The sequence below is a fragment of the Arachis stenosperma genome, chromosome 1, assembly GCF_014773155.1.
Source record: "Arachis stenosperma cultivar V10309 chromosome 1, arast.V10309.gnm1.PFL2, whole genome shotgun sequence".
Classification (NCBI taxonomy): domain Eukaryota; kingdom Viridiplantae; phylum Streptophyta; class Magnoliopsida; order Fabales; family Fabaceae; genus Arachis; species Arachis stenosperma.
The window spans coordinates 57,491,987-57,508,495 of NC_080377.1; the positions used below are offsets into that span (position 1 = coordinate 57,491,987).

Here is a 16,509-nt window from a genome sequence, read left to right on the forward strand (position 1 = left end):
AAATATTTTAATTAATTTTCGAAAATCTTCTTCCCTCCTTCTCACATCCTTCTATTTATGGAGTACTACTCCTTCTTAATGCAAAATTCGAACCTTATCTAATTAAAGTTCGAATTCTCCTTCTCCTTCTTCTTTCTATTTCTCTTTTCCTCTGACACTTCAAGGAATCTCTATACTGTGACATAGAGGATTCCATATTTTCTTGTTCTCTTCTCTTTCATATGAGCAGGAGCAGAGACAAAGGCATTCTTGTTGAAGCTGACCCTGAACCTGAGAGGACCCTGAGGAGAAAGCTAAGAGAACACATGGCAGCCGAAAACAACAACAATGCCAACAATGCAAGGAAGGTGCTTGGTGACTTTACTGCACCTACTCCTGATTTCTATGGGAGAAGCATCTCTATCCCTGCCATTGGAGCAAACAACTTTGAGCTTAAGCCTCAATTAGTTTCTCTAATGCAACGGAATTGCAAGTTCCATGGACTTCCAATGGAAGATCCTCATCAGTTCTTAGCTGAATTCTTGCAAATCTGTGACACAGTCAAGACTAATGGGGTTGACCCTGAGGTCTATAGACTGATGCTATTCCCTTTTGCTGTAAGAGACAGAGCTAGAATATGGTTGGACTCTCAACCTAAAGAAAGCCTGGACTCTTGGGAAAAGCTAGTCAATGCCTTCTTGGCAAAGTTCTTTCCACCACAAAGATGGAGTAAGCTTAGAGTGGAAGTCCAAACCTTCAGACAGAAGGATGGAGAATCCCTCTATGAAGCTTGGGAAAGATACAAACAATTAATCAGAAGATGTCCTTCAGACATGCTTTCTGAATGGAGCATCATGGTATTTTCTATGATGGTCTCTCTGAACTATCTAAGATGTCCTTGGATAGCTCTGCTGGAGGATCTCTCATTTGAAGAAGACGCCTGCAGAAGCTCAAGAATTGATTGAAATGGTTGCAAATAACCAATTCATGTACACTTCTGAAAGGAATCCTGTGAACAATGGGACTAGTCAGAAGAAAGGAGTTCTTGAGATTGACACTCTGAATGCCATTTTGGCTCAGAACAAGATATTGACTCAACAAGTCAATTTGATTTCTCAAAGTCTGTCTGGAATGCAAAATGCACCAAACAGTACTAAGGATGCTTCATCTGAGGAAGAAGCTTATGATCCTGAGAACCCTTCCATGGAAGAGGTGAATTACCTAGGAGAACCCTATGGAAATACCTACAATTCTTCATGGAGAAATCACCCAAATCTCTCATGGAAGAATCAAGAGAGACCTCAACAAGGTTTCAATAACAATAATGGTGGAAGAAACAGGTTTAGCAATGGCAAGCCTTTTCCATCATCTTCTCAGCAACAGACAGAGAGTTCTAAGCAGAATACTTCTGACTTAGCAACAATGGTCTCTGATCTAATAAAGACCACTCAAAGTTTCATGAATGAAACAAGGTCCTCCATCAGAAATTTGGAAGGACAAGTGGGTCAGCTGAGCAAGAAAGTTACTGAACTCCCTCCTAGCACTCTCCCAAGTAATACAGAAGAAAATCCAAAAGGAGAGTGCAAAGCCATAGACATGGCCGAATATGGAGAGGAAAGAGAGGAGGAGGACGCCACTGAGGAAGACCTCAGTGGGCGTGTACCAATCTCCTCTGAGTTCCTCAATGAGGAACAATGGGAATCTGAGGCTCAAAATGAGACCATAGAGATTCCATTGGAATTACTTCTGCCTTTCATGAGCTCTGATGAGTATTCTTCCTCTGAAGAGGATGAGTATGTCACTGAAGAGCAAGTTGCTAAATACCTTGGAGCAATCATGAAGCTAAATGACAAGTTATTTGGAAATGAGACTTGGGAAGATGAATCTCCCTTGCTCACCAAAGAACTGGATGACTTGTCTAGGCAGAAACTGCCTCAAAAGAGGCAGGATCCTGGGAAGTTTTCTATACCTTGTACCATAGGCACCATGACCTTCAAGAAGGCCTTGTGTGACTTAGGGTCAAGTGTAAACCTCATGCCCCTCTCTGTAATGGAGAAATTAGGGATCTTTGAGGTGCAAGCTGCAAGAATCTCATTAGAGATGGCAGACAATTCAAGAAAACAAGCTCATGGACTTGTAGAGAATGTTCTGGTAAAGGTTGAAGACCATTACATCCCTACTGATTTCATAGTCCTAGAGACTGGGAAGTGCACGGATGAATCCATCATCCTTGGCAGACCCTTCCTAGCCACAGCAAAGGCTGTGATTGATGTTGATAGAGGAGAGTTGATCATTCAAGTGAATGAAGAATCCTTGGTGTTTAAGGCCCAAGGATATCCCTCTGTCATCATGGAGAGAAAGCATGAAGAGCTTCTCTCAAAACAGAGCCAAACAGAGCCCCCACAGTCAAACTCTAAGTTTGGTGTTGGGAGGCCACAACCAAACTCTAAGTTTGGTGTTGAAACCCCACATTCAAACTCTAAGTTTGGTGTTGGGAGGTTTCAACACGGTTCTGAGCATTTCTGAGGCTCCATGAGAGTCCTCTGTCAAGCTAATGACATTAAAGAAGCGCTTGTTGGGAGGCAACCCAATATTTTATAGTTAACTATTTTCTTTTATTATTTTATCTTTTTTGTAGGTTGATGATCATAAGAAGTCACAAAAACAATGAAAAAAGCAAAAACAAAATGAAAAACAGGAAGAAAAATAGCACACCCTGGAGGAGAAGAAGCTGGCGTTCAAACGCCAGTAATGCTAGCTGTTGGGCGTTTAACGCCCAGTCTGGCACCATTCTGGGCGTTTAACGCCAGAAAGGGGCACCAGACTGGCGTTAAACGCCAGTAAAGGACAACAACCTGGTGTTAAACGCCAGGAATGGGCACCAGCCCGGCGTTTAACGCCAGAAATGGCTCAAAACGTGATTTTGAGCAACATTTGGTGCAGGGATGACTTTTCCTTGACACCACAGGATCTGTGGACCCCACAGGACCCTACCATCACTCTCTCTCTTCTTCCCCCATTCTCCAATCACCTCAATACCTCTTCCCCAAAAACCCTTCACCTATCAAATCCCATCTTTCTCTTCACCACTCACATCCATCCTTCATAAATCCCCACCAACCTCACCCTTCAAATTCAAACCACTTTCCCTCCCAAAACCCACCCCTCATGGCCGAACCTTTACCCCCCTCTCTCCTATAAATACCCTTCTTCAACTCTTCATTTTCACACAACCTAAACACCCTTTCTTACCCTTCTTGGCCGAACACACTACCATCTCCCTTCTTCCTCATTTCTTCTTCTTCTACTCTCTTCTTCTTCTTTTGCTCGAGGACGAGCAAACATTTTAAGTTTGGTGTGGTAAAAGCGTTGCTTTTTCGTTTTTTCCATAACCATTATGGCATCCAAGGCCGGAGAAACCTCTAAAAAGAGGAAAGGGAAGGCAAAAGCTTCCACCTCCGAGTCATGGGAGATGGATAGATTCCTCTCAAGGGTGCATCAAGACCACTTCTATGAAGTTGTGCCTTGAAGAAGGTGATCCCCGAAGTCCCCTTTTCACTCAAAAAGGGTGAATATCCGGAGATCCGCCATGAGATCCGAAGAAGAGATTGGGAAGTTCTTACCAACCCCATTCAACAAGTCGGAATCTTGATGGTTCAAGAGTTCTATGCCAATGCATGGATCACAAAGAACCATGACCAAAGTGTGAACCCGAATCCAAAGAATTATCTCACTATGGTTCGGGGGAAATACTTGGATTTTAGTCCGGAGAGCGTGAGGGTGGCGTTCAACTTGCCTATGATGCAAGGAGATGAGCATCCTTACACTAGAAGGGTCAACTTTGATCAAAGGTTGGACCAAGTCCTCACAGTCATATGTGAAGAGGGCGCACAATGGAGGCAAGATTCAAGAGGAAAGCCGGTCCAATTGAGAAGGCATGACCTCAAGCCCGTGGCTAGAGGATGGTTAGAGTTCATACAACGCTCAATCATCCCCACTAGCAACCGGTCCGAAGTTACCATAGACCGGGCCATCATGATCCATAGTATCATGATTGGAGAAGAAATAGAAGTTCATGAGGTTATAGCCCAAGAACTCTATAAGGTGGCAGACAAGACCTCCACTTTGGCAAGGTTAGCCTTTCCTCATCTCATTTGTCACCTCTGTTATTCAGTCGGAGTTGACATAGAGGGAGACATCCCCATTGATGAGGACAAGCCCATCACCAAGAAGAGGATGGAGTTCACAAGAGAACCCTCTCACCATGAGATTCCTGAGATTCCTCAAGTGATGAATTTTCCTCCACAAAACTATTGGGAGCAACTAAACACCCCCCTAGGAGAACTAAGTTCCAACATGGGACAACTAAGGGTGGAGCATCAAGAACACTCCATCATCCTTCATGAAATTAGAGAAGATCAAAGAATCATGAGGGAGGAACAACAAAGACAAGGAAGAAACATTGAGGAGCTCAAGCACTCCATAGGATCTTCAAGAGCAAGAAAGAGCCGCCATCACTAAGGTGGACCCGTTCCTTGATTTCCTTGTTCTTTATTCTTCTGTTTTTCGATTTTTTATGCTTATGGTTATCCATGTTTGTGTCTTGTGATCATTAGTGTCTTAGTGTCTATGCCTTAAAGTTATGAATGTCCTATGAATCCATCACCTTTCTTGAATAAAAACGTGCTTAATTGAAAAGGAAAGAATTGCATGAATTCTGAATTTTATAGTAGTTTAATTATTTTGATGTGGTGGCAATATTTTTGTTCTCTGAATGTATGCTTAAACAGTGCATATGTCTTTTGAATTTGTGGTTCATGAATGTTGGCTCTTGAAAGAATGATGAAAAAGGAGACATGTTACTGAGGATCTGAAAAATCAATAAAATGATTCTTGAAGCAAGAAAAAGCATTTCAAAAAAAAAAAAAAAACGAAAAAAAAAGCCGAAAAAGAAAAAAAAAAGAGAGAAAAAGAAAAAGAAAGAATAAAGTTGTGATCCAAGGCAAATAAGAGTGTGCTTAAGAACCCTGGACACCTCTAATTGGGGACTTTAGCAAAGCTGAGTCACAATCTGAAAAGGTTCACCCAATTATGTGTCTGTGGCATGTATGTATCCGGTGGTAATACTGGAAGACAGAGTGCTTTGGGCCACAGCCAAGACTCAATAAATAGCTATGTTCAAGAATCATCATACTTTACTAAGAGAATCATTAACACTATCTGGATTCTAAGTTCCTAAAGAAGCCAACCATTCTGGATTTCAAAGGATAGAGTGAGATGCCAAAACTGTTCAGAGGCAAAAAGTTAAAAGCCCCGCTCATCTAATTAATACTGATCTTCATAGATGTTTTTGGAGTTTATTGCATATTCTCTTCTTTTTATCTTATTTGATTTTCAGTTGCTTGGGGACAAGCAACAATTTAAGTTTGGTGTTGTGATGAGCGGATAATTTGTATGCTTTTTGGCATTATTTTTAGTATGTTTTTAGTAGTTTTAGTTTAGTTTTTAGTATATTTTTATTAGTTTTTAATTAAAATTCACTTTTCTGGACTTTACTATGAGTTTGTGTGTTTCTCTGTGATTTCAGGTATTTTCTGGCTGAAATTGAGGGACCTGAGCAAAAATCTGATTCAGAGACTGAAAAGGACTGCAGATGCTGTTGGATTCTGACCTCCCTGCATTCGAAGTGGATTTTTTTCTGGAGCTACAGAAGCCCAATTGACGCGCTCTCAATGGCGTTGGAAAGTAGACATCCTGGGCTTTCCAGCAATATATAATAGTCCATACTTTGCCCAAGATTTGATGGCCCAAACCGGCGTTCAAAGTCACCTCAAGAAATCCCAGCGTTAAACGCCGGAACTGGCACCCAAATGGGAGTTAAACGCCCAAACTGGCACCAAAGCTGGCGTTTAACTCCAAGAAGAGTCTCTACACGAAATTGCTTCATTGCTCAGCCCAAGCACACACCAAGTGGGCCCGGAAGAGGATTTTTATGTCATTTACTCATTTCTGTACACCCTAGGCTACTAGTTTCTTATAAGTAGGACCTTTTACTATTGTATAGAAATCTTTTGATCACTTTTAGATCTCTAGATCATCTTTGGACATTTTGTTCTTAGATCATTGGGAGGCTGGCCATTCGGCCATGCCTAGACCTTATGCTTATGTATTTTCAACGGTGGAGTTTCTACACACCATAGATTAAGGTGTGGAGCTCTGCTGTACCTCGAGTATTAATGCAATTACTATTGTTCTTCCATTCAATTCCACTTGTTCTTTTACCAAGATATCACTCGTTCTTCAACATGAACAAGGTGACTGACAACCATTCTTGTTCTACAAGCATCTGAGGCTTAGTGAATATCTCTTGGATTTCTGATTGCATGATGCATGGTTGATCGCCTGACAACCGAGTGCTCGCCTGACAAACGAGCCAGCCATTCCGTGAGATCAGAGTCTTCGTGGTATAGGCAAGAACTGATGGCAGCATTCAAGAGAATCCGGAAGGTCTAACCTTGTCTGTGGTGTTCTGAGTAGGATTCAATGATTGAATGACTGTGACGTGCTTCAAACCTGTAACCTACTGGGCGTTAGTGACAGACGCAAAAGAGTTATTCTATTCCGGTAGGGGAGGGAACCAAACCGGTGATTGGCAGCACTGTGACAGAGTGTGTGCATTAGCTTTCACTGCGCGGATGGGAGGTAGCTGCTGACAACAGTGAGACCCTACACGAGCTTGCCATGGAAAGGAGTAAGAAGGGTTGGATGAAGACAGTAGGAAAGCAGAGAGACGGAAGGGAAGGCATCTTCATGCGCTTATCTGAAGTTCCTACCAATGAATTACATAAGTATCACTATCTTTATCTTTTATGTTATTTTCGTTCATCATCATATACATTTGAGTTTGCCTGACTAAGATTTACAAGATGACCATAGCTTGCTTCAATACTAACAATCTCCGTGGGATCGACCCTTACTCACGTAAGGTTTATTACTTGGACGACCCAGTGCACTTGCTGGTTAGTTGTGCGAAGTTGTGTAATGCCATGGTATTGAGCGCACCAAGTTTTTGGAGCCATTACCAGGGATTATGAGAGTTGTGAAAAAGTATAGTTCACAATTTCGCGTACCACTTTATGATACCATGCACATTAGAATGTGCCTGCACCAAGACAGCTTTATGTGATCTTGGAGCAAGCATCAATCTAATACCTGCATCCACCATCAGAAAGCTTGGGTTGACTGGAGAAGTCAAACCAACCAGGATATGCCTCCAACTTGCTGATGGCTCCATCAAGCATCCATCAGGCATAATAGAGGATATGATTGTCAAGGTTGGGCCATTCGCCTTTCCAACTGACTTTGTGGTGCTGGAAATGGAGGAGCACAAAAGTGCAACTCTCATTCTAGGAAGGCCTTTCCTAGCAACTGGACGAACTCTCATTGATGTACAAAAAGGGGAAGTAACCCTGAGAGTCAATGAGGATGAGTTCAAGTTGAACGCTGTAGAAGCTATGCAACATCCAGACACACCAAATGATTGCATGGGCGCTGACATTATTGATTCCCTGGTAGAAGAGATCAATATGACTGAAAGCCTAGAATCAGAGCTTGAAGACATCTTCAAGGATGTTCAACCTGATCAAGAAGAACCACAGGAAACAAAGGAATTTTCGAAAATTCCTCAGGAGGAGGATAAGCCTCCCAAACCTGAACTCAAACCACTACCACCATCCCTGAAGTATGCATTTCTGGGAGAGGGTGACACTAGTCCAGTGATTATAAGCTCTGCTTTAAATCCACAGGAAGAGGAAGCACTGATTCAAGTGCTAAGGACACACAAGACAGCTTTTGGGTGGTCCATAAGTGATCTTAAGGGCATTAGCCCAGCCAGATGCATGCACAAGATCCTGCTGGAGGATAATGCCAAACCAGTGGTCCAACCACAGAGGAGGCTAAATCCTGCCATGAAGGAGGTGGTGCAGAAAGAGGTCACTAAATTACTAGAGGTTGGGATTATTTATCCTATTTCTGATAGCCCCTGGGTGAGCCCTGTACAAGTTGTCCCCAAGAAGGGAGGCATGACAGTGGTTCATAATGAAAAAAATGAACTGGTTCCTACAAGAACAGTCACAGGGTGGCGTATGTGTATTGACTACAGAAGGCTCAATACAGCCACCAGAAAGGATCATTTTCCTTTACCATTCATAGACCAAATGCTAGAAAGACTAGCTGGTCATGATTATTACTGCTTTTTGGATGGCTATTCAGGTTACAACCAAATTGCAGTAGATCCTCAGGACCAAGAGAAAACAGCATTTACTTGCCCCTCTGGCGTGTTTGCCTACAGGAGGATGCCTTTTGGTCTGTGTAATGCTCCTGCAACCTTTCAGAGATGTATGTTATCCATCTTCTCTGATATGGTGGAGAAATTTCTGGAAGTCTTCATGGATGACTTCTCAGTATATGGAGACTCATTCAGCTCCTGTCATAACCACCTATCACTTGTCCTGAAAAGGTGCCAAGAGACTAACCTGGTTTTAAACTGGGAGAAATGTCACTTTATGGTGACTGAAGGAATTGTCCTTGGGCACAAAATTTCAAGCAGGGGAATAGAGGTGGATAAGGCAAAGGTAGAGGTAATTGAAAAATTACCACCACCTGCCAATGTTAAGGCAATCAGAAGCTTTCTGGGGCATGCAGGATTCTACAGAAGGTTTATAAAGGATTTTTCGAAAATTGCAAAACCTTTGAGTAACCTGCTAGCTGCTGACACACCATTTGTGTTTGACACACAGTGTCTGCAGGCATTTGAGACCCTGAAAGCTAAGCTGGTCACAGCACCAGTCATCTCTGCACCAGATTGGACATTGCCATTTGAACTAATGTGTGATGCCAGTGACCATGCCATTGGTGTAGTGTTGGGACAGAGGCATAACAAGCTTCTGCACGTCATTTATTATGCCAGCCGTGTTCTAAATGACGCACAGAAGAACTACACAACCACGGAAAAAGAGTTACTTGCAGTGGTCTATGCCATTGACAAATTTAGATCCTATCTAGTGGGATCCAAAGTGGTTGTGTACACTGACCATGCTGCTCTTAAATACTTACTCACAAAGCAGGATTCAAAACCCAGGCTAATAAGATGGGTGTTGCTTCTGCAAGAGTTTGATATAGAAATAAGAGACAGAAAAGGGACAAAGAACCAGGTAGCTGATCATCTGTCCCGAATAGAACCAGTAGCTGGGGCGTCCCTTCCTTCTATTGAGATCTCTGAGACTTTTCCAGATGAGCAACTCTTTGCCATTCAGGAAGCTCCATAGTTTGCAGATATTGCAAACTATAAAGCTGTGAGGTTCATACCCCAGGAGTACAACAGAGTGCAAAGAAAGAAATTAATTTCAGATGCCAAGTACTACCTATGGGATGAGCCATATCTCTTTAAGAGATGTGCAGGCGGAATGATCCGTAGATGTGTACCCAGAGAAGAAGCACAAAGGATCCTATGGCATTGCCATGGATCACAGTATGGAGGACATTTTGGAAGTGAGCGAACAGCCACTAAAGTCCTCCAATGTGGCTTCTACTGGCCTACTCTCTATAAAGATTCCCGAGAGTTTGTGCGTAACTGTGACAGTTGCCAAAGAGCTGGTAACTTGCCTCACGGATATGCCATGCCTCAACAAGGGATATTAGAGATAGAATTGTTTGATGTATGGGAAATTGACTTCATGGGTCCATTTCCACCATCATACTCAAACACTTACATTCTGGTGGCAGTGGACTATGTATCTAAGTGGGTAGAAGCAATTGCTACACCCACTAATGATACCAAGACCGTGCTAAAATTCCTCCAGAAACACATCTTCAGCAGGTTTGGGGTTCCCAGAGTACTAATCAGTGACGGGGGCACTCATTTCTGCAATAGACAGCTATACTCTGCTATGGTCAGATATGGAATTAGCCACAAGGTAGCAACTCCGTATCATCCACAGACAAATGGGCAAGCTGAAGTCTCTAACAGAGAGCTAAAAAAATTCTAGAACGGACTGTGATAGCCCGAAGAAAGGATTGGGCAAAGAGCTTGGATGATGCTCTGTGGGCATACAGGACAGCATTCAAGACTCCTATAGGAACCTCTCCATACCAACTGGTGTATGGAAAGGCCTGTCATCTGCCCGTGGAATTGGAACATAAAGCCTACTGGGCAACCAGATTCCTAAACATGGATGCTCAATTAGCTGGTGAAAAAAGATTGCTCCAGCTAAATGAGCTAGAGGAGTTCAGACTCAATGCCTTTGAAAATGCAAAAAATTTATAAGGAAAAGGCAAAGAAGTGGCATGACAAGAAGTTGTCAACCAGAATCTTTGAGTCAGGACAAAAAGTTCTGCTCTTCAACTCCAGGCTCCGATTGTCTCCAGGAAAACTTAAATCCCGGTGGAGGGGTCCGTATGTGATTACAGGAGTGTCACCATATGGATATGTTGAGCTTCAGGATATTGATTCTGACAAGAAGTTCATTGTTAATGGACAGAGAATCAAGCATTATCTTGAAGGCAACTTTGAGCAGGAATGCTCAAAACTGAGACTTGAGTGATTCTCAGTAAAAGTCCAGCTAAAGACAGTAAAGAAGCGCTTGCTGGGAGGCAACCCAGTCATTAGCAGGTTATATGTTTTGTTTTTACAAAGGCAAGTATCAAAAATGAAGGAATTCACAGAGTTACAGAAGGATTCAGCTCAAAAAACAGAGAAAAAGAGCTTACTGGCAAAAAAACGCCAGTAAGGGGCATTTTGGGCGTTAAACGCCAGAATGGGCACCATTCTGGGCATTTAACGCCAGTAAAGGTTTCATTTTGGGCGTTAAACGCCCAAAAGGGGCAACAAATGGGCGTTAAACGCCAGAATGGGTGCCATTCTGGGCGTTTAACACCAGAAAGGTGGGGGGACCACAATTTTGTTTTCAAATCAAATTTTTTCAAACTTTCCTTTTCTTACCCATACTTTTCTACAAAAATACATCTCAACCCTTCATCATTCACTTTAAAATCCTCACAAATCAAAATCATTCTTCAAATCCCTCTCAAATCAATCCCAAATCTTATTCAAAAAGTCACCCTTTTCTCAAATTCTCTCCATATCTTCTCAAATCTCTTTTCAATTTTTCGAAATCTCCTCCCCCCCCTTATAAAAACAAGTTCGGCCTCCTCATTCCCCCACACCATTCGAATTTGCTCTTCTTCTCTCTCTTCTTTCCTTTCCTTTGCTTGAGGACAAGCAAACCTCTAAGTTTGGTGTGCTTTTCCGTGATCACTAAGCCAAGATTCATCAAGATCATGGCTCCTAAGGGAAAACAAACCAATTTAAGAGGAAAGAAAGAGAATAATCCAAAGAATCTTTGGAATCAAGAGAAGTTCTTAACTAAAGAACATGAAGACCATTATCACAAAATAATGGGTCTGAGGTCAGTGATTCCGGAAGTTAAATTTGATCTGAAAGAAGATGAATATCCGGGGATCCAAGAGCAAATTCGAAACAGAGGATGGGAAGTTCTAACCTATCCTGAGATAAAGGTTGGAAGGAATATGGTTCAGGAATTCTACTCAAATCTGTGGCTAACAGATAAGTAGAGAATGACTGGAACTGCTTACCATACCTACAGAACCATGGTCAGAGGGAAAGTTATGTACTTCCATCTGGACAAAATAAGAGAGATCTTCAAGTTACCTCAACTGCAAGATGATCCTGAATCCTTTAATAGGAGAATGGTGAGAGTAGATAAAGGGTTGGATCAAGTTCTAGAGGACATATGCCTCCCTGGAACTAAGTGGATAACCAATTCAAAGGGTGTCCCAAACCAACTCAAGAGGGGAGACCTCAAACCAATTGCAAGAGGTTGGCTAGACTTCATTGGGCGTTCCATACTGCCCACTAGCAACCGTTCTGAGGTCACCATCAAGAGAGCAGTGATGATTCATTGCATCATGCTTGGAAAAGAAGTGGAGGTTCATCATGTGATTGCTTGTGAGATCTACACAATTGCAAATAAGAATTCCACTAAAGCCAAATTGGCTTACCCAAGCTTGATTTCCTTGCTCTGTAAAGAGGCTGGGTTAAAGATGGGAGTAGATGAATTCATACCCATTGAACATCCAATCACCAAGAAGTCAATGGAAGGACAAATGCAAGACAACTCTATCAAGAGGAGGGCGCAGGAGTTCCTCCCTGAATTCCCTGAAATTGGCTACTGGGCCAGCCTAGAAGCATCTATCAACAAGTTGCAAGAGACTATGGAGCAACTTAAGGAAGAACAGCAGAATCAGAACTGCATGCTTTGCAAATTGCTGAAGGAACAAGAGAAGCAGGGGCGTGAACTCCAAGAGTGGAAACGCCAAAAGCTCTCCTCTCAAGCTGAGGGAGCATCCACTTCTCAAAATCAAGGTTGTTGAGTCCTAACTCTGTGAAAACCTCTATCATTAGGAGCCTATTTAAATTTTCTGTTTTCTTTTTTTTTTCTATTTTTAGTTTCATTTTATATCTATTTTTGAGTCTTGTTCTTAATTCATAATTAATAAAATTTAGAGTTTATGCCTTAAAGCTATGAATGTCCTATGAATCCATCACCTCTCTTAAATGAAAAATGCTTTAATCACAAAAGAACAAGAAGTACAGGATTTCGAAATTTATCCTTGAAACTAGCTTAATTAGTTTGATGTGGTGACAATACTTTCTGTTTTCTGAATGTATGCTTGAACAGTGCATATGTCTTTTGAGTTTGTTATTCATGAATGTTAAAATTGTTGGCTCTTGAGAGAATGATGAAAAAAGAGACATGTTATTGAGGATCTGAAAAATCATAAGAATGATTCTTGGAGCAAGAAAAAGCAGTGAATACAAAAAAAAAATATTTTCGAAAAAAAAAGAAAGAAAAAGAAAGAAATAAAAGTTGTGATCCAAGGCAAAAAGAGTGTGCTTAAGAACCCTGGACACCTCTAATTGGAGACTCTAGCAAAGCTGAGTCACAATCTGAAAAGGTTCACCCAATTATGTGTCTGTGGCATGTATGTATCCGGTGGTAATACTGGAAGACAGAGTGCTTTGGGCCACAGCCAAGACTCATAAAGTAGCTGTGTTCAAGAATCATCACACTTAACTAGGAGAATCAATAACACTATCTGGATTCTGAGTTCCTGAAGAAGCCAATCATTCTGAATTTCAAAGGATAAAGTGAGATGCCAAAACTGTTCGGAAGCAAAAAGCTACTGGTCCCGCTCATCTAATTGGAACTATGTTTCTTTGATATTTTGGAGTCTATAGTATATTCTCTTCTTTTTATTCTATTTTAATTTTCAGTTGCTTGAGGACAAGCAACAATTTAAGTTTGGTGTTGTGATGAGCGGATAATTTATACGCTTTTTGGCATTGTTTTTAGTATGTTTTTAGTATGATTTAGTTAGTTTTTAGTATATTTTTATTAGTTTTTAGTTAAAATTCACTTTTCTGGACTTTACTATGGGTTTGTGTGTTTTTCTGTGATTTCAGGTATTTTCTGGCTGAAATTGAGGGATCTGAGCAAAAATCTAATTTAGAGGCTGAAAAGGACTGCAGATGCTGTTGGATTCTGACCTCCCTGCACTCAAAGTGGATTTTCTGGAGCTACAGAAGCCCAATTGGCGCGCTCTCAACGGCATTGGAAAGTAGACATCCTGGGCTTTCTAGCAATGTATAATAGTTCATACTTTACCCGAGATTTGATGGCCCAAACTGGCGTTGCAAATCAGCCTCAGAATTTCCAGCGTTTAACGCTGGAACTGGCATAAAAATTGGAGTTAAACGCCCAAACTGGCATGAAAGCTGGCGTTTAACTCCAGAAAAGGTCTCTACACATGAAAGCTTCAATGCTCAGCCCAAGCACACACCAAGTGGGCCCGGAAGTAGATTTTTCTGTCATTTACTCATTTCTGTAAACCTTAGGTTACTAGCTTACTATTAATAGGATCTTTTGACATTGTATCTATACCTCATGACATTTTACACGTTTCTTGGTGTACATTTCACGGCATGAGTCTCTAAACCCCATGGTTGGGGGTGAGGAGCTCTACTGTGTCTTGATGGATTAATGCAATTACTACTGTTTCTTACTCAATCATGCTTGCTTCCATTCTAAGATATCACTTGTTCTTAACCCGGATGAATGTGATGATCCGTGACACTCATCATATTCTCAACCATGAACGTGTGCCTGACAACCACCTCCGTTCTACCTTAGATTGAGTAGATATCTCTTGGATTCCTTAACCAGAATCTTCGTGGTATAAGCTAGAACTGATGGCGGCATTCAAGAGAATCCGGAAGGTCTAAACCTTGTCTGTGGTATTCTGAGTAGGATTCAATGACTGAATGACTGTGACAAGCTTCAAACTCCTGAAGGCGGGGCATTAGTGACAGACGCAAAAGAATCACTGGATTCTATTCCGGCCTGATTGAGAACCGACAGATGGATAGCCGTGCCGTGACAGGGTGCGTTGAACATTTCCAATGAGAGGATGGGAGGTAGCCACTGACAACGGTGAAACCCTACATACAGCTTGCCATGGAAGGAGCCTTGCATGCTGGAAGAAAGAGACAGTAGGAAAGCAGAGATTCAGAAGATGGAGCATCTCCAAAACCTCATCCTATTCTCCATTACTGCTAAACAAGTACTTATTTCATGTTCTTTTGCTTTTCACAATCAATCCTGATAATTTCTGATATCCTGACTAAGATTTACAAGATAACCATAGCTTGCTTCAAGCCGACAATCTCCGTGGGATCGACCCTTACTCACGTAAGGTATTACTTGGACGACCCAGTGCACTTGTTGGTTAGTTATGCGGGATTGCAAAAGTGTGATTGCAATTTCGTGCACCACAAATCCGTCGTGTATTACGTGAACGTGTCTTTCCGGTGTGCGAGGTGATCGTTCAGATCGTCCAACATCCTCATCCCGTCTTCTTTTTCTTGGTTCGTCATCCCGATTGGCCAGAAACCGATCTAGCTTTCCTTCTCTTACTAGTTTTTCTATGACGTTTTTCAAGTCGAAGCATTCGTTGGTGGAGTGCCCTCGAAGTCGGTGATACTCACAGTATTCATTCCGATTTCCTCCTCCTCTTTTGCCTTTAAGTGGCCGAGCTGGAGGGATTTTCTCTGTATGGCAGACTTCTTTGTAAACATCTACCAAGGATACCCTAAGAGGAGTATAGTTATGATATTTCTTGATTTTCTCTCCGGAGCGATCTTCCTTTTTCTTGGATTCTTTATCTCGGTAGGTAGAGCCGAACCTTGAGGCTTCGACAAGTCGAGAGTTTTCCTCCATGTTGATGTATATTTGTGCCCGTTCTTGTACTTCGTCTAAGGACGTAGGATATCTCTTTGATATAGATTGACTAAATGGTCCTTCTCGCAGGTCATTTATAAGGCCCATAATGGTAGCCTCTGTTGGTAGACTTTGTATGTCCATGCATGTTTTGTTGAATCTTTCCATGTAGTTGCGAAGGCTCTCCCGATCTCCTTGCTTGATCCCTGATGAGCGGATAATTTGCACGCTTTTTGGCATTGTTTTTAGTAGTTTGAGTTGAGTTTTTAGTATATTTTTATTAGTTTTTAGTTAAAATTCACTTTTCTGGACTTTACTATGAGTTTGTGTGTTTTTCTGTGATTTCAGGTATTTTCTGGCTGAAATTGAGGGACCTGAGCAAAAATCTGATTCAGAGACTGAAAAGGACTGCAGATGCTGTTGGATTCTGACCTCCCTGCACTCGAAGTGGATTTTCTGGAGCTACAAAAGCCCAATTGGCGCGCTCTCAACGGCGTTGGAAAGTAGACATCCTGGGCTTTCCAGCAATATATGATAGTCTATACTTTGCCCAAGATTTGATGGCCCAAACCGGCGTTCAAAGTCACCCTCAGAAATCCTAGCGTTAAACGCCGGAACTGGCACCAAAATGGGAGTTAAACGCCCAAACTGGCATAAAAGCTGGCGTTTAACTCCAAGAAGAGTCTCTACACGAAAAATGCTTCATTGCTCAGCCCAAGCACACACCAAGTGGGCCCGGAAGTGGATTTTTATGTCATTTACTCATCTTTGTAATCCTTAGGCTACTAGTTCCCTATAAGTAGGACCTTTTACTATTGTATTTAGGGGGCTTTTCAATCTTAGAATCTTTTGATCATGTTTTTATGATTGAACCCTCTTTGGGAGGCTGGCCATTCGGCCATGCCTAGACCTTGTTCTTATGTATTTTCAACGGTGGAGTTTCTACACACCATAGATTAAGGTGTGGAGCTCTGCTGTACCTCGAGTATTAATGCAATTACTATTGTTCTTCTATTCAATTCCGCTTGTTCTTTGTCCAAGATATCACTTGTTCTTCAACTTGATGAATGTGATGATCCGTGACACTCATCATCATTCTCACTTATGAACAAAGTGACTGACAACCACTTCTGTTCTACAAGCAACAAGGCTCTAGTGTTTATCTCTTGGATTC

General features: G+C 41.8%; 1 non-coding gene across 1 annotated transcript; it reads right to left on the bottom strand.

The window, feature by feature from the left end:
- Window positions 1-710: 710 nt before the first annotated feature.
- On the bottom strand, window positions 711-818 carry LOC130951235 (small nucleolar RNA R71). The gene has a single exon (XR_009073885.1). It is a non-coding gene; the product is annotated as a small nucleolar RNA R71 (small nucleolar RNA).
- Window positions 819-16,509: the final 15,691 nt, after the last annotated feature.